Raw genomic sequence first — 20,238 nt, 5'->3', positions numbered from 1 at the left:
TGTAGTCCCTCAATTTCCTTTTGTTGTCTTAATGCTCTAGCTAGAACTTGGAGTACTATATTGAGTAGGTATGGAGAGAGTAGACAGCATTGTTCTTGTTCCTGATCTAGTGGAATCATTTTGAATTTCTCTCCATTTAGTTTGGTGTTGATTTTTTGCTTGTTGGATATTGCCTTTATTATACTTAGGCATGTTCCTTGTATCCCTGATCTCTCCAAAACCTTTATCATGAATGAATGTTGGATTTTGTTGGAGAGTTTTTCAGCATCTAATGCAATGATCTCTTTTTTCAGTTTGTTTATATGGTGGATAACATTGACAGATTTTCATATGTTGAACAATCCATGCATCACTGAGATGATGGCTACTTGATCATGGTAGATGATTTTTTTTGTTTGTTTGCTTGTTTTCGAGACAGGGTTTCTCTGTAGCTTTGGAGCCTGTCCTGGAACTCCCTTTGTAGACCAGGCTGGCCTCAAACTCACAGAGATCCGCCTGCCTCTGCCTCCCGAGTGCTGGGATTAAAGGCGTGAGCTACCACTGCCCAGCGGTAGATGATTTTTTTTATGTGCTCTTAGATTTGGTTTGTCAGTATTTTATTGAGTATGTTTACATCAATGTTCATAAGGGAGATTGGTTTGTAATTCTTTTTGTTTTGTCTTTGTGTAGTTTGGGTATCAAGATGACTGCAGCTACATAGGAAGAGTTTGGAAATGTTCCTTCTGTTTCTATTGTGTGGAACACTTTGAAAGTATTGGTATTAGTTATTCTTTGAAATTCTGGTAAAATTCTGCACTGAAACCAACTGGCTCTAGGCTTTTTTTCTTTTTTTGGTCGGGATACTTTTAACGACTGTTTCTATTTCTGTAGGTGTTATAGGTCAATTTAAATTGTTTATCTGATCTTAATTTTGGTAAGGAGTATCTATCCAAAAAATTGTCCATTTCTTTTAGGTTTTCCAATTTTGGGTAGTATAGGTTTTGAAGTATGACCTAATTATTATATGGATTTTTTTCAGTGTCTTGTTATGTTCCCCTTTCCATTCCTGATTCTGTTCATTTGGATATTTTCTCTCTCTCTGCTTTTTGGTTAGTTTGGATAAAGAATTTTTTTATCATATTGGTTTTCTCAAAGAATGAACTCTGATTCATTGACTCTGTTTTATTGATTCTTCATAATGTTCTCTTTGTTTCTAATGTATTGATTTCAGCCCTCAGTTTGATTATTTCCTCTCATCTATTCCTCCTGTCTGAGTTTGCTTCATTTTGTTCTAGAGCTTTCAGGTGCTGTGAAGTTGTTAGTCTGAGATTTTCCAAGTTCTTTATGTAGGCACTTAGCTCTCTGAACTTTTCTCTTAGCACAGGTTTCATAGTGTAGCGTAACTTTGGGTATGTTGTGCCTTCATTTTCAGTGAATCATAGGAAATCCTTAATTTCTATTTCTTCATTGATCCAGTGGTGATTCAGTTGTGCATTGTTCTGTTTCCATGGGATTATAGGCTTTCTATATTTTGTGTTGTTGTTAAATTCTAACTCTAAGCCATGTTGATCCTTAAGATATAGGGAGTTATCCCATTTTTTGTATCTGTTGAAATTTGTTTTGTACCAAGTATTTGGTCACTTTTAGAGAAGGTCACATGAGGTGCCGAGAAGAAGGGATATTCTTTTGTGTTTGGGTAAAATGTTGTGTATTTTTCTGTTAAGTCTATTTGAGTCATAACATTTGTTGTTAGTTCCCTTATTCCTCTGTTAATTTTCTGTCAGGCAAACTTGCATATTGGTGAGAGTGGGTTGTCTTATTAGTGTAAGTGGTTTGATGTGTGCTTTAAGCTTCAGTAATGCTTCTTTTACAAATGTGGGTGCCCTTGTATTTGGGACATAAAATGTTCAGAATTGAGACTTCATCTTGATGCATTTTTCCTATGATGAAAATGCAATGTCCTTCTCCATCTCTTTTGATTAAGTTTAGCTTGAAGTCTATATTGTTACTCCAGCTTGTTTCTTAAGTCAATTTGATTGAAAAATATTTTCCCAACACTTTACTCTGAGATAATGTTTTTCTTTGAAGTTGAGGTGTGTTTCTTGTATGCAGAAGAAGGATGGGTTCTGTTTTCATATCCATTCTGTTAGCCAGTGTCTTTTTATAGGTGAGTTGAGCCCATTGATATTAAGAGATATTAATGATCAATGATTATTAATTCTATTATTTTCTTGTTTTGTTGGTGGTTGTGGTAGTTTGTTTGTATTTTCCTTCTTTGGGATTTTTGTATTGTGACAATATCAATTGCCTGTGATTTCATGTGTGTAATTAACTTCCTTGGGTTGGATTTTTGCTTCTAGTACTTATTGTAGGCGTGGATTTGTTGATAGGTATTGTTTAATCTGGTCTTATCATGGAACAATCTCATTTTCTCTGTCTGTGATGATTGAAAGCTTCACTGGGTGTAATAGTTTGGGTTGGCCTCCATGGTCTTTTGGTGTCTGCAAAACATATCTCCAGGACTTTCTGGTTTTCAGAATCTTCATTGAGAAGTCAGGTGTAATTCTCATAGGTCTGCTTTTATATGTTACTAGGCATTTTTCTTTTGTAATTCTTATATTCTTTCTTTGTTCTGTATGTTTGATGCTTTAATTGATTTGCAGTGAGGGAATTTTTCTTTTAGTCCATTCTATATGGTGTTCTGTAAGCTTCTTATACCTTGTTCTTATTTAGATTGGGAAAGTTTTCCTTTATGATTTTGTTAAATATATTTTCTGCGGTTTTGAGCTGAAATTCTTTTCCTTCTATCCATGTTATTCTTAAGTTTGCTCTTTTCATGGTGACCCATATTTCCTGGATATTTTGTTTTAAGATTTTTTTGAATTTGAAATTTTCTTTTATCAATGAATCAGTTTCTTCTATTATATCTTTAATTCCCGAAATTCTATCTTCTCTCTCTTGTATTGTGTTGGTTATGCTTGCATCTGTGGTTCCTTGTTTACCAGATTTTCCTTTTCCAGAATTTCCTTAGTTTGTGTTTTCTTTGTTGCCTCTATTTCAGGTTCAAGTCTTTAATCGTTTGTGTCACATGTTTGGTCATTTTGTTCTTGGATTTCTTTGCTTTATTTTTTAAGGGATTTATTGATTTTTTTCCAATTATTTGCCTGTCTTTTCCTTCATTTCTTTAAGGGAATTTTTATTTACTCTTTAAGGGTTTTTATCATCTTAATAAAGATGATGAAAATTCCCTTTAAAATTAATGGGAAATACAAACAATTTAATTGTTTGTTTAAGACCATTTCCTTCTGCTTCATCTGTGTTGGGGTGTTCATGTCCTGCTGTTGTAGAATCACTAGGTTCTGGTTGTGCCATAATGTTCTTTATGTTGTTGACTGCATTCTTACATTGCATTCTCACTATCTGGGTTTTGGGTAATTATAGACACAGGCAATGATTCTTCTTTCATTTGGTGCAGATGGCGTCTGAGCCTCAGAGGGCTGCTTTACTTTCCTCCAATTGGTGCAGGTGGAGCCTGTTCCTCCAGGTGGCCTCTGATGGGGCTAATGGTAGAGTGACCTGGTCTGGCTGCATTAGTCTTTCCTTCAGAATGACTGTTGGTACTCTTCCTCCACTCTGTGGAGATGGGGGCTGTGCTTCCTAGGGCCTCTTATCTATATGGGGATGGTGGTGGAGAGTCCCCTTTCTTCAATTGGTGCAGGTAAGAGCTGTGCCTGTGGGGCCCTCTGATGCTAGTCATCCTCCAGTAGGTGCTGGTAGAGGCTGTGCCTCCAGGGACCTCTATTGCTGCTGGAGATCGCTGTGGAGCAGCCTTGTTGCAGGAGTCTTGACTACTGACCAGCTGCTGGGGCTGGGATGGGTAATGGAGGGGCAGAGGAAGTACCCTTGATCTAGGGCCTAGAGAATGGGGCTGTCCAACCAGGAGAACAACCACTCACCTCTTCTTCCTGTCATTTCAGGTTGGGCGTTGAGACTCCATGGCCCTCTGATGCAGCTGTGGATGGCGGTGAAGTGGCCTGTCCTCAAGAGACTTGCCTGCTTAAACGCATATCTTTATAATGTACATTCTGTCCCCTGGCTGTTATCTCATCTCTCCATACTTCCCATCCTGTGTGGGAGCCCATGTGTGACTCAGTTTCCATCTGGAGTCCATTATGACTTAAAAGTCATTTGAGTTCAAGCTTGCTTGCTCTGCTTTTTCCAATAACCTTGAGGATTGTGAGAGACTTTTTATTTGGTCCATGACAAAAGAACACGCTGTCTAGTAGACAGTGTACTGCTGATGACAAATCTCAGGAACATCAAGATAGCAGCAAGCACATGTTGGAGAGGAGGCTTCTCACTCAAGGACAGGAATGGTCTTGTGGTTAGATACCGACTGTCTGTGTTGTGCTTTGTTCTGCTTTTCTATATAATAAAATTCTGAAATAAACTCTTGGCTGTTTCAGCATGACCAGATGAACCTCCTGATTCTAAACTCTCTTCTGTCTCAGTTCTTTTGTCTGACTTTCTTTTGGCCTTGAAGATTCCTACTTCAGGAACCTTAGTTGACATTGTAGGAGCAGATTCCCACAATCCTGCTTCCTCTGCATCTGGCTAGTGCCTCTCTCTGCCTTCTTCTTCCTAGAATTCTCACACTGCCTAAAAATCCCACCTATCTCTCTCAAGTTTTTATTACACTAGTCACAGGAATACATCTTAACAGTGTACAAATATCCCAAAACACAAACTACATTCATCAAAAAAATGAACCACCATGATGAAGTTGGCTTCATCCCAGAGATGCAGAGTTGTTTTAGCATACATAAGTCAATAAATACAGTACAGGGAATAAGCTATGAAAGATAAACACACATGATTATCTCATTAGAAAAGAAAAATTCTTTAAAAAAACCTTCCATCCCTTAATGATAAATGTCCTTAGAAATACAGTATAAAGAGAACTTACTTCAATAAAACAACTTACATCAAACTCAGAGCTGAAATAAGCATAAACAGAGAGAAATTCAAGGCATTCACACTAATATCAAGACAAGGGCAAGGGGGTCCTTTCTCTCCTCATCTATTCAATATAGTGCCTTCACAAATATCCCCCAAAATATCTTAGAATAACTCTAACTAATCAAGTGAAAGACTTATATAATACCAACTTTAAGACATTGAAAAAAGAAACTGAAGAAGACATTAGAAGAGTGAAAGACCACCCATGCTTATGGATTAGTAAGATTAATATTGTGAAAATGGCATTCATAAGTAAAAAAATTTACTAATTCAATTCAATTCCCATTGATGTCCCAAAACAATTTTCACAGAAGTTGAGAAAATAATTGTAAACATTATAAGGAAACACACACACACATACACACACCAGCCCAGATTTCAGTTTCTAATTTAGAGCTATTGTAAAATAAGAAAAACAGCATAATATTGAAGTAAAATAGACATATTAATCAATGGAATAGAACTGAAGATCAGGACATAATTAAATACATCTATGTACTCCTGATTTTTGGTAAAAATAAGCAACACATACACACCAGGGAAATGACATAATCTTCAAACTATGGTGCCAGTCAAACTAGACACTTTATGTGAAAGAATAAAAATAGATCCATATCTAACACCCTTCACAAAACTCAACTCTGAATGGGCTAAGGGCCTCATCATAAGGCTGAATAGGCTGAATACTCTGAATCTAATGGAAGGTAACGTATGAAATTCAGTAATCTCATTGAAGCAGGAAAAATCTTTCTGAACAAGACACTTATAGCACAAGAACTGGGACTAACCAGTAATAAATGGAAACTCCTGAAGCTGAAAGACTTCCACAATGCAAAGAATGCATTAATTCCAGCAAACTAGCAGTCTACACAATGAGAAAAATCTTTACCAATTAAACAATTTACAGAAGAGTTAATATTTAGAAAATACAAAGTACTAAAAAAACCCCGAACATCAAGAGAACAAATGATCCAATTAAATTGGGATATAGAACTGACAGAGTTCTCAAAAGATGAAACACGTGTGACTTAGACACACTTTAAAATGTTCATCAAATTTAGCCATCAGTTAAATGAAAATCAAGACTACTTGAGATTTCCTCTTAACCTAGTTATAATGGTCAATATGAAAAACATAAATGGCAGAATTTTCTGGGAGGATATTCAACGAGATGGAATTGTAAATCATTGCTACTTGAAATGAAAAATGATACAGCCACCACTAAAACAATGTGGAGTTAACTCAAAAAAGTAAAAATAGATCCAGGGCAATAGTAGCCATGGGTATATACCTAAAACATTCTGAATGTTACTATAGGGATCCTTACACATGCGTACTCATTGATGCTCTATTTGTAATGGCCGGAAATTGGAAACAGTGAAGAATAGATAATGGCAATGTAGTACATTTACAAACTGTAATATTATTCAGCTGTTAAGACATAAATTTTCAGGAAAATTGATGGAGCTAAAAATAGTCATTACAAGTGAAGTAATTCATAGCCCCAAAGGCAAGTTTTTAATGTTTCTTCTTATATATCAATGCTAGTTTTTAAGTTTTAGATATCCATGTATCATTTAAAATAACCACAGAAGTTAGTTATCTCATAAGGGACCATAGCAAAGAAGAGGATATGCCAAAAATGGGAAAAGAGAATATAACATTATAAAGGCATAAAGGGGAAACTAATATCAACATTAAATGGGTAGGGGAATCATAGTGCACAGTAGAGGGGCAATTGTGGTAAGGGACAACTAACACTAATGGCCTTTTGAAAAACCGTTTGGCAACCCACTAATATTGAGGCTTTCTAAATATATATATATATATATATATATATATATATATATACATAAAAACAATTTAAATGGATTTACCATATAATGTGGGGGACAATACCCCACAAAGACATATTATTCTACTAAATAAAATCCCTAGTACCAGAAATAGGTTGCATTTTTATTGAATTTTAGGCCAAAGAGTTCCAGAGATCTCCCTAAACATCACAGGCCATTGTCAATATTATTTGTTACCCTGTACAATCTGATATTAAGGTCCTATTGATGATGGCGCCACTTACATTTGTCATCATATACTAAAATAAAACTTTGCACAACTAGTAGCTCCATTACTAACATTCATGATGCTGGAAAGTAGTATGTACATGTCCAGAGGGAAAAAAATAATCATTAATATCTCTACCTATGAACCCTGTGAGTGACAATCATGTCCTGCTTGCAAGATAAATGGATGTAATAGTGTTACAAATGCTATGGGAATAACCAACCACTCTAATTGGATTTAAGACCCACTCCATGAGATGAAAACCATACATGGCGCTGCTAAAGTGTCCAAGAATATAAAACTAGATCATTCATGGTCCAGGGTGAAAGCCTATTACTATTATTCTGAAAAAATAAAATAGCAAAGAAGCAGCTACAAATAATGTATCTCTAAATCATTGCTCCTTGGTGCATTGCTCATCCTTCATCTAACAACTTTCTTGTTTCAATAAATAGTAAATTATTAGAGACCCATGACTAGGCAAAGTACAGAGAGTGAGATACTTTAGAGTACTCATCCCTAAATGGGATGAATTTTTTCTAAGCCCTCCCCTCAGGACTCAGGCGTCTTTATGAAAGAGGAGGTGGAGAGATTTTAAGTGCAATTGATTGTTGATGATCCCAAAGAAACCAATAATGCTGATGTACATATGAACTCACAGGAACTCTGACAGCATGAAAATGGGGAAGTAGGAGCAAAGCCCTATCTTTGTTAAAGAAGCTATTTGCAATTATTTCTAGCTGGGAAAGGGATAATCAATTTTCTTCTTTTGATTGATACTGTGGGTCTTTGTTAGGTTTTCTATTTTCATCACCAAATCAACATGGTAAGGAAAGGTGTATTTCACTTTCACTTCCTCATCATGTGCCATCACGGAAACTAGTCAAAACAGGCAAGAACCTGGAGGCAGGAACTGAAGCATAAGCCATGGAGAAACACTGGTTTCTGACTTTTTTCTCATGGCTTATTCACTCTGATGTCTTATAGTCACCAAGGCTATATGCTGAGGCATGACAAAACCCACCCACATCAACTACCAATATTCAATCAATAGAATGTCTCATAGACATGCCTATAGTTCAATCTTATGAAGGTATTTTCTCAACTAAGATTCTTTCCTCTCATATGATTGCAGTTTGTCAAGTAGACATAAATGTAGATATAATACTGTATAAAATTATGCAAATTCCTGAGCACACCTCTTGCTCAGAAGTAGTTGCCCACACAAAACAGACTCTATGTTTTCTGATTTTTTTTTTGTTCTCTTGGGTTTTTTGTTTTGAGAGGAAAGAAACACGGAGCATGTAGGAAAGAAGGGAGAATTTGTGAGGAGTTAGTGGAGGATAAAGAGTATTATCAAAATATGTTATATGAAAAATTAAAATCAAATTAAAAAAATCCTAGCGCCATTAAAATTACTTACCCCAAGAGAATTTTCCAATACTGTTAGATCAGGTGGTTCTTCTATAACATTATGTCTTAGTTACTTTTCTATTGCTATGATATAACATCATGATCAAGGCAACTTGTAAAAAATGGTTTTAATTCAGCTTAAAACTTCAGAGTGTTAGAGTCCATGTTGGTAGAAGACTGTCATCTTGATCCACAAATACACAGCACAGAAAGAATGTACTGGAAACCACAGAAATCTTTTAAAATCTCAAGTCTCACTCCCAGTAAGAAAGCTCAAACTAGACCACACCTCCTAATACATGCCAAAATGTTCCACCAACTGGGGACCAAGTATGCAAAGATATGAGCCTTTTGGGAGTTTTCTCATTCAAATGGCCACACATCACTAGAAGATGTTCTATCTATCCTTATGGAATTGAAGGTTTTTAAGGTCATTGATTTATTCATTCATGAAGATAATGAGTAGCACTCAGTGTAAGCCAGATGTTACTAAAGTTATTGGGAGACTCCCTGAAATTAAAAAAATACAATTTTCACTAAGATTATCTTATTGTTTGGGAGAAAAGAGAGGGTAGTGAAGGAAGGGGAAAGAGAGAGAGGCCAAGAAGAGATACTCAAACAATATTACTTTAAAATAAGAAAAACAAATACCACACTGTAAGGCAGAATGAAGCAATGGGTTATAGGTTATTATTCTTATGTGTCTTTTGAAAGACATGATGATATTCAGAGATTTTAGTGAAACCACAATAGATTTTTCTTGTTCCTGAAGCTAACTACTTGTTTCTTTAGCTAATTACTACAGACATAGATATTTAAATCAATACAATGAATATTATTCTTTAGGCAGTAAGTTTGATACAGTTTTCATGGCATTAAAATCAAGGTGTCACCACGGCTGTCTGTCTTTGAATGCTCAGGAAGAATAACTTAATTTATCTTTTCCAGCTTCAGCGGCTATCCATAAACTCTCTGGAATGTGGTCTTGTTAAAAAACATCTTTATTCAAAGCCAGTATGTTAGCCCTTTCCTCATTCAATTTTCTCTGACAGTTCTTACAATGACCACAGCCTGAGCTGATAGCCTTTGCTTCTGCATGTGCTTGATGTCAATCTTCACAATCTCATTTGATGTGCATGATAGCTTATGGAGCAGTGCATAGATATCCGTGAACATGCGTGTGCTACTCTAGCTATCACAGAAGTGAAGAAGTTACACTTGCATATTTAAATATTTATATCTATTTATCTCATATGGAATTGTATCTTTACACACACACACATGCAGAGACAACACATGCGGAGACAGACAGAGAGAGACTCTGAGAGAGAGAGAGAGAAATGGAGAGGAGCCCTGAAGAAAATATTCAAGGCAGAATATTGCAAGAAAGTCAAAGACACTGAAGATAAAATGAAATTGATACATTTAGTCTATATTATAGGTTAAATCTTAAATTCCTGCAAAGGCTGTGGGAAATGACTCTTTGTCAGACTGTAGCATGGATGGGAAGTGATTCAAACATTAGGAAGCAAGGAAATGAAGACCCTGGGTGCATGTATGAATATGATAATGGAGCATTGGCTTTTCCTTCTTGCTTGGTCTGCTTTCTGGATGACATGAAGCGAGCAACTTCCTCTACCATCATCTCCATCATGCTCTGTTTTAACATTGATATGAAATCAATGCAGTCAAGAAAATGGATTCAGATTTTTGTAGTCTTTTACCTTTAAAGTATTTCTCTAAGGAAAGCTGAAGCCCACAGTCTGTGAGACCTTACAATATGGACTTACTGAGAAGGAAATGAATGCCAATGAGGATAGTGAAATAAATAAGTACCAGGCAATGCACAGTCAGGAGTCAAAGATGATCAAATATCACTTTAGTTTTATTCATATATTGAGTCATATGGAGAATTTGGAAAGGATGATGGTATGATTTATATGTTTAATTCGGTGTGTGTGTCCACCACTGCAATATGAACTACTTCAGTACAATATTATGAATGACTAATTAACCTGAATCTTTGTAATTCTTGATTCAGATCCATACACACAGTGAATCCACAGTGAATATTAATTTGCCAGTAAACAAAAGAGGGAAATATGTTGCCCATAGCAATAATTAACAAACTTTCTTTTGTCCTTTTGCCACCTGATTTCCCATTCTTCACTTTCTTCCTCTCCCTCTTCCACTTCTTCCATCTGTATTGCAATGAGAGAACTATGAACACTTAGCATAAATTTCTGAGAAAGTATCAGTGGTATTTGTAGCATACAAGTAGTTATTTGACAATAAAACAAGACCGTACTTCTTGTCAAGAAGTCATTTCCATGTAATGGCTTTGTGGGAGCCCAGGTAGTTTGGATGCTCACCTTAATAGACCTGGATGGAGGTGGGTGGTCCTTGGACCTCCCACAGGGCAGAGAAACCTGCTTGCTCTTTGGGCTGAGGAGGAAGGAAGACTTGATTGGGGGAGGGGGAGGGAATGGGAGGTGGTGGCGGGGAAGAGGCAGAAATCTTTAATAATTAAATTAATTAATTAATAAAAAAATCAGCAAGGGAAAAAAATAAATAAAACATTTTTAAAGAAGAATGCCAGTTTAATGGCTAAATTAAAAAAAAATAAAAAAATAAAAAAAAATAAAATTCTGCTCCCTTCAAGAAAAAAAAAAAAAAAACACTGAAAACAGAGAGCCCCTTGTAAAAAAAAAAAAAAAAAAAAAAAAAAAAAAAGAAGAAGAAGTCATTTCCAAAGGAATGAATCTCCATGATCATGTCTTGCTACTTTAGAGGACATGATTTAGCCAGATGAATTACTAAACTATAGAAGCCAGACACAGAAAATCCTTTGCTATCTTTTTGATCTGCTTCCATAGTTCGCAAAATTCACACTTGGATTGATTGGTTCCTGGAGAAATTTCAGTTTTATCAGATATGGCTTTACCCTGTGGGCCTTGTCAGCCTTGTCAAGACCACACAGTGAATATGAGGACAAGGTTAATACTCATCCTTTCTAATTTTCCAAAAGCCATGTCAAAATCTCCTTCTATATTCAATCTTTACCAAAAACCACTGGATGATCATTATATGCCAGTTGTGTTCAACATTTCCTCAATATTATTTCATCTAATAAATCTTACAGTGACTTATTTTAGGTTGGTCTCTATTTCAGTCATTGTAAAAATGAATAGAAATATTAAACATAAATATATAGGACATGTATGATGAATTTTATTATTTAATATTTTAAAAAGAAAGGACACAATTGTGTGTCTTTAATCAGATATGGCATTACTTTTCTGTTTAAGAAAACAACAGCAGAAAATGGTTCTTTGTTGAGTCAGTAACAGTCCCATGCATGGAAGAAAGAGAAGTGAGGTTTGAAAAGAATGTTGGCTTTTCTTGGTTTAATTGATTTGTAGATCTTACTATGGAAATATTTCAAATGTAAGTATTTTAAGTAGTCTATAGAGAAAAATTCCTGAGAAAATTGGGAGGAGAAGAGGAGGGGAGAAGGGAAGAGGAGGGGAGAACATGAAGGAACGGATGGCCGAGATGGAGAAAAGAGAGTGGGAGAGCAAGAAAAGAGAGATCTTGATTGAGGGAACCATTATTGGCCTAGCAAGAAACCTGGCACTAGGGAAGTTCCCAGGAATCCACAAGGATGACCCCAGCTAAACACCTATGCAATAGTGGAGGGGATGCCTGAACTGGCCTTTTCCTGTAATAATTGATGACTACCTTAATTGTCATCATGGAAGCTTCATCCAGCAACTGAGGGAAGCAGATGCAGAGTTCCACAGCTAGTATTGGGATGAGCTCCCAGAGTCCACTGAAAGAGAGGGAGGAGTGTTGATAAGAGCAAAGGGTCAAGAGTATGACAGGCATACCCACAGAAACAGCTGATTTGAGCTAGTGGGAGCTCACTGACTCCAGACAGTGTTCATGACAAGGACACATTTTTTCTTATACCCATTTGGACTTGAGCCAGATAGTAATGTTTATCAAGAAATGTTGTATTACACAATAGTAGTTCTGTGTCCATTTATATCTGGTTTTAACCCAAGAATTATCAACATCCAAGTATTTACTTTTGCCTTTACTTAGCCTTCCTTTTGTTGAATTGATCATGAAAAGGTCCATATCCCCACAGAGGTCTGCATGAGTGTTGAAGTGTGAGCGGCAGGGCTGCGTCCCTGGCACCCAGCCGCCCACATGGCTAGCTTATGCCCCGAAATAATTACACGGAAACTGTATTCTTTTAATCACTGCCTGGCCCGTTAGTTCCAGCCTCTTATTGGCTAGCTCTTACATATTGATCTAACCCATTTCTAATATTCTATGTAGCACCATGAGCTGGCTTACCAGGGAAGATCTTAACCTGCGTCTGTCTGGAGTGGGAGAATCATGGCGACTCACTGACTCGGCTTCTTCCTCCCAGCATCCTGTTCTGTCTACTCCACCCACCTAAGGGCTGGCCTATAAATGGGCCAAGGCAGTTTCTTTATTAAATGAAAGTAACTCCTCCATCATTTCCCCTTTTTCTGTTTAAACAAAAAAGAAAGGCTTTCACTTTAACATAGTAAGATTACATATAGCAAAACAGTTATCAAGCAAGAATTACAGTTACAATATTTATATCTATTTTATCTTTTATCATAACTAAGGAAAACTATAACTATAACTAATCATTCTTCAACTCCATCAAAGACTCCAGAAGGATATAATATTACCTAAGCAAACAAGAGATCCAAAACTCTAGAAATGACAGAGACATCTCGCTGTCTGGACAGTCACCCAAAGTTCTTTTGTACTGTTGGGGCATCCATCTTCAGCCTTCAGGCCCATAGTATCCAGAGACATTTCCAGGAAGCAGGAAATTCCAAAGACAGTTCAGTCATTATCTGCTGTGTCCTGCAGAATGTCTCACAGACTCTTTCATGAGTCAGGAACCCCGAAAGACCATCTCACCTTTAGGCAAGTTCAGCAGTCCTCTTTCTGCAGGTTCTCTGTGTCCAGTTTATGCAACAGTCCAGGCAAGAGCAGTTTCTTGCCCAAATGGCTATCAAACTCCTTAAGGAGCCTCTTCAGTGCCCATCTTCCTCTTGAAGTAGATTGGTGCTGCCAGGAGCAGACGTGTCTCATTATCATGAAAAGCCCTAAGTTATTAAAACATTAAATGCCATATTCTGCAGTCTTTGAAAGATATGAAGAATGCCTATCTAGCTGAAATATATCTCTATATATCTAGAAAATCTAACTAACATGACTACAAGCTTGACTATTGATGATTATCCATTAATCTATATTTCTTAATTATACATTACATTTTTAAATGAACTACACAATCACAATACCTTAATCAAGATTAGAAATATGAATATACATATAACAAAATTGACCTTCAAATCCACACCAATGCAAATTATTCATATCTATATCATATCCCCCTTTAAATGTAAAAAAGAACATTTATAAACAATATATGGGAACATGGGCGCAGTTTTCTCTCCAAACTGCTTCCTGCTGAATGGGGGTGCTGTTATTCAGATCTTTCATGGTGTGACCTGTGTGTCAGGGTCATCTCGGTTGGCAGTTGTGTGAAGTAATTTTTTGAAGGGGTTCACAGTAACCTTTCAGGAGGGCGTGGTCTATCATACCATATTGGGATAGAAGAAATCCACAGGGTCGCATCCTCTGTGAAAACAAAAGAAGACCCTCTCCAAAGCATCATATCCTTAGACCCATATTCTGAAATCATAATACCCTTGTATCCATTCTGGTTTAGCTTGGCAGCCCATATAATGAAATGTCTCTCTGCACTTAGCCCCTTTACAGTCAAAAATTTTAAAGAAAACACAATAATACAAAGAATCCAGACTCTCTGTGAATTTTCCATTTTTACGTGGCTTATTTTTCTTTATTTCTTTTAACCTATAACTATCTGTACTCTGTCTCTTTAAAGACTTTACCCTTTTTTAAAAACATTAACTTTATTCTTTATATATATATTTTTCTCTCTCTCAAGCCTACGTACATTCATCCAACAGTGTCTGAATCAGTTCTATTGTGAATCTGTAACTTTTTTACTATCCAGGAGCACTTTGTTTTGTGCTTTTAAATCGCTAACAAAAACAGGTACTGCTTGCTTGCCCCGCCCAGTCCAACATGGTGGAGCCCCTTGTGCCTCTGATCCTTGCACATTGCACCAGTAGCGTGGTGGAGCTGCATGTGCCTCTGAGCCATTTGGTGCCCCTGAACCACTCACAGTTCCAGGCACACAGTAGTCCACATTGCCATCAAGCAAGTCGTAGCACTTTACTCCAAATGCTCCATTCAAAGACTCTTTCTCCCGCAGGAGCCAGACAGAGATCGCGATGGCGGCACAGCCCAGAAAGCCGGCATTTTAAAACAGCCAGTTTTTTCCTGTTGCTGAGTCAGGACAATTTCTTTGCCGCACACAACCCACAAACAGCATAAAGCTGTCTTAAATTCTCTCTCTGTCCTTTTTAAGCCCTCTCAGGTTTTACGTGGAGTTCATTAGCACGTTGGGTGCCACTCTGTTGAAGTGTGAGCGGCGGGGCTGCATCCCCGGCACCCAGCCGCCCACATGGCTAGCTTATGCCCCGAAATAATTACACGGAAACTGTATTCTTTTAATCACTGCCTGGCCCGTTAGTTCCAGCCTCTTATTGGCTAGCTCTTACATATTGATCTAACCCATTTCTAATATTCTATGTAGCACCATGAGCTGGCTTACCAGGGAAGATCTTAACCTGCGTCTGTCTGGAGTGGGAGAATCATGGCAACTCACTGACTCGGCTTCTTCCTCCCAGCATCCTGTTCTGTCTACTCCACCCACCTAAGGGCTGGCCTATAAATGGGCCAAGGCAGTTTCTTTATTAAATGAAAGTAACTCCTCCATCACATGAGACAGAAAGACAAAATAATCTCTTGCCAGACAAGGTATTTCACACCGTTTAAATACCATGTCCTGTCAGACCATACAGTGTATAATTATGTGGATCCTCATTTATCCTGCTTCCAATTTGCTCTCATCTTGGTTTCATCTTGCTATCTTTATTGCCTTGTTTTTGGAATCTCACTTTAATCTTCTCATTGTCTCACTGAACTTGGTATAGCAGATAATATCTCTGGTAGCCTGATTCTCAGCTATCTGATTATTCCATGTTTTGATGGAATCATTAGTTTTATATATTTACCATGCAAGTTTTCTGTCTAAGATTACCTAACATAATTTACTTAAGATGGTTTGAAAGTATCTCTCTTAGATTTTCTGGAGAATACATGGACCCATTTGCATGTATACTCATGGATATGTAGTGCATGTTTATAGGGTACTCTATATAACACATAGAAGTGGACACTAAACCCAAAAGTGGCTTTAAACTAAACATTGTTTATATTTATTCTTGTCCTAATGCTACAATATTAATAACCCTCTTGTGTATTTTGAGAACATCATTGGCTTCTCATTTTATTCTCTTTTAAAATGTCTTCTATGTACTGTGAATAGGGCTGAAATGGTTATGAGAAAAATGTACAATATTCTCCAGTAAATAATTTATCATGCCCACAGGCTAATATTGAAATAAACATTTTAGTTTACTGAAAATAAGCATTTTATCTAATTATGCAACAAATTATTTATTTGTGTTTTTTTTTCTAATTTTTTAACATACACACTTGAAGCAAAAAATTTCTTCATAGAACTGCTTTTAGTGTGTCCCATATGTTTGGCTGTGTTCTTATTTCCCTTTTTTTTTAGCTCTAGACATATTTTGATTTCTTTTTTGATTTATTCATGACCCATTCACCATTCAGTAATGAGTTCTTAAATTTCCATGAGTTTATACACTTGCTAGAGTTTTCTTTGCTAATGATTTTAGCTTTTATTGCAAGATGGTCAGATAGGATTATGGGATTATTTCACTTCTTTTCTGCACTTCTCAAAAAGTCTGTTTTGTATCTCAGCATGTGCTCTGTTTTAGAGAAGCTTCCATGTCTGTGGAGTAGAATGTGTATCTATTGGTGTTAGGGGGCTGTTCTGCAGTTTATGCTGATTCATTAGAGAAAAAGTGCCATTTGTTCTTAAGTATCTCTATTTTTGACCAGATTATCTATATATTGAAATAAGTGGAATTTCCTTGGCTTGTGTTCACCAGAGTCTGTGAAGGATGGTGATGTCTGCTTGATTCTTGAAATACTTTCAACCATTCTTTTACTTTAAGATGCTTCTGATCTTAAAACTAAAATGAATTTCTTGTAGACCGAAAACAGGTGAATTTTGCTTTTCAGTCCATTCAGTTAGCTTGTGTATTTTGATTAGAGAGTTTTGGCCACTGATACTTAAAGTTCTTATTGAAAGGTGTTTGCTGATTGTCATTTTGATGATTTTTTGCTGATTTGTGTTCTTAGCTGTGATTTGTTTTTCATTAAATATGGCTTCATTTATTTTCTTTCTACTCTGTTGATTGTGCTTAGTCCTGTCTTCAGTTTAGAGTATTAGCTAACTATAATTCCATGTATGATGCACAATATAATGTAAATACCTTAATTATTGAAATAATTATATGCTATTACCATTCATATATCACATACAGAAATTCTTATTCTTTGAGAGTTTAATGGCTTCCCCAAAGTTTGACATTTAATAAAAGTAGCAGTACAACTGCAGGATGTGCTATAAATGTCACAACACTGATGTAGGATGAGAAAGGGGTAAAAGGTTTTGAAACCAAGTTCATGCTTTCAGAGGAAGGTAAGGAGCTCAGAATTGATATCTAAGAGTTTATCAAGTGGGCAAACAGAATGAATGGGCTAGGCATAGAGAATGAAAATTAGAGTTCAAAAAAAGATGAGGTTATTGTGACTTGACTTTAGCAAACTTGAGTTAGGCTAGTCCATGTTAGCTGAATTTTTTAAATGTCTCAAAGTCTAGCCCAAGTTTGCTGAACCACTTCTTGGCATATACCCAAAGTATTCCATATGCTAGTCCAGAGATACATGCTTAGTCATGGTTATTGCTGTTCTATTTCACAACAGACAGGAAATGGAACAAACAAACAAAAACTCCAAAATCAACCAACATAAAAATCCAACTGTCCTTTGATGAATGGATAATGAAAATGTGGTACATATAAACTATGGAATACTATTCATTTGTAAAGAAAAACGAAAATATATATATATATTCAGCTAAATGGATGTAACCAGAAAATATTGCTCTAAGCGAGGTAATCCAGACCAGCACAGACAAATATTTTCTCTCTCTCTCTCTCTCTCTCTCTCTCTCTCTCTCTCTCTCTCTCTCTCTCCCCTTTTCCTGCATCTTAATTCTAGATCTTTAGGGTTTCTTTATATAAATTGAAGTATTTAAAGAAGCCAGGAAAATATAAAGACAGAGGGGCATAGTAGGAGGCAGGTGTTATGAAGTAGATGAATGAAAAAAACGGGAATAATTTGAATGGAAGGGTGAGAGTATATAAAACAGAGAGAGAATTAAGGGAAAATAAGTAACACTAAGGATGCATGAAAAAAGATGTATGAAAAATGTATGCATTATTTTGTGATTACATAAAACATTATATGTGCATATATTTGAAATTATGTGCACATAATATGTACATATACATGAACTTGCACATACACATATATGTACATATATATAATATATATTCAAACACACAAATATATGCATACACTGTGGGATGATGATGCTTCCTACAAGAGTCATGCACTATCTAAGAAGAACTCCAGATAACTTCCCTTTCAGGTTTTTACTAGAGGAATACAGAGTGTCCCAAAACTATATGGGCTATTGGTGTTATTCCTGGTTGCCCTACAGAACTTTTATGGTTGACCCTTTTGCTCAAAACACCACATATGTCATACACAGGACTTGGAGAAATTTAGCTGAGGCTAACCTAGAAGCTCTGTCTAGCACTTTCCTGCCTTGTTATAGGCCAAACAGCTTCTTTATTAACCAAGGGTAATAAAACATATTCACAGCATACAGAGAGGTTATCCCACAGCACAGAAAAATACAGGACTAAATAAAATCTATTATGTTCTGAAAGCATTCATCAAAATACACCAGGTGATAACAGTAAAGATCTTTATCGGTCCATGTTATGTAATAATTTTAATAAATTTGAAAGTGTGAGGTGCACATTTGTGTTACTAAATTGACTTGCACGTTTATATGCAACAGTGGCCAGCAAGCATGCAGGGATTTCTGCATTGATGGAGCTCTACTATTTGGTTGCCAAATGAGACAAATTTAGGTCTATGAAGGAAAAGAAGACTATTGTGTCTGCCAAATGGTTTAGACACAGCAAGCAGAGACTTAACCACTCAGCGTGATCTCCATCCAATAACTGTACCTGGTGTGTGTATGCCCTGCACTAGAAGGGAGCTGAATGTGAGTAAGAGCTTTGAAGTTCATAATCAGTATTTCCCCTGGCATTTTGAAGATATGATCCCTTAGTTTCAAAAGTATAACAATATCACAATGGTAAAAGGACAGTCTATTTCTTTTCCCCAAAGTTGGAAAGTTGAAATAAACATGGGTTGATTATTTTGGCAAGCATCTGTACAGCCTCTCATTAAAATCAAAAAGGAACATTAGAAACACATCGCCATGTTCAAGTGCCTACTTGAAGCAAAAATTACAAGTATTTTTTTCGTCATCACAAACTTTTCCAGGAGGCTTTGGTATAAAAGGCCACCTTTCATTTCTGGGAATCTGAACTTATTTATAGTAATAATATTATGATTTCTCTTGAAACTTCGGTTTCTTTTTAATTTCAAAAGGCTACTGTTCCTGCTCATTTTGATACCTCTATAGAATACTGACCTTATGCTATTGATTCCTGCTTTTAACTTACTCAGTTTCTCTTTACCCAGAAACAAATATTTACTTGCTTTAATAATCTTCTTCTGATTAGAACATAAAATTCAACCAGGTTTTCAAAACTAAGACAATAATCAAAATTAAAATCTCAAAGTAAATCTTTAATGCATACCTTCAAATACATGAATTTAATTCTTTTTGGAATACAAATTGGAGAACTGAGTTAATGATGATAGTTAATGATATCCTGAGTTGATATGTACAGCTCAATTAAAATTTCAGATTGTACCCTTCTGGTGTACTAGGAACTTATTTGAATAGCTTTACACCATGTTAACATACTAAACTGATAATTGAGCAAAGTTAATTAAAATGGTGTGGCTTAAATCTGTTCATATCAATAGTCAAATGTGGATAATAGCTTTGAGATTCATAATCAGTACTTCCCCTAGCCTTTCTAAGATATAATGCCTTTCTAAGAAATGACCCTAAGTTTCAAAAGTACAATAGTGCAAGGTAAGAGGACAGGTTATATTGTATCCCCAATAATGGAAAGTTTAAACAAACATACATAAAAATACATTTCTTTATATAAAATATATATTTATATAGTAAATATAAACATTATCTACAGCATTTAACTGTAACTCAAAGTCTTATAATATTTATAAGGTTTAGGATTCAATTAAAATTGCTCAGTGTATAATGAATATTGCAAATCTCAACTTGCACATCAACAGATAATCACTAGATACCAATGAAAAGATGTTACAGATGGTGGAATTTCTAACAAAGATGTTAATGCAGTAGTGTTAAAATGCATGCATGAGGAATAATGTACAACCTTAGAACATATATCAAGTAAAATCTTAACAGCAAGAATGTGG

The sequence above is a fragment of the Chionomys nivalis genome, chromosome 11 (assembly GCF_950005125.1).
Source record: "Chionomys nivalis chromosome 11, mChiNiv1.1, whole genome shotgun sequence".
Classification (NCBI taxonomy): domain Eukaryota; kingdom Metazoa; phylum Chordata; class Mammalia; order Rodentia; family Cricetidae; genus Chionomys; species Chionomys nivalis.
The sequence above is the reverse complement of the archived record's forward strand: the minus strand, read 5'-3'. Positions refer to the sequence as shown.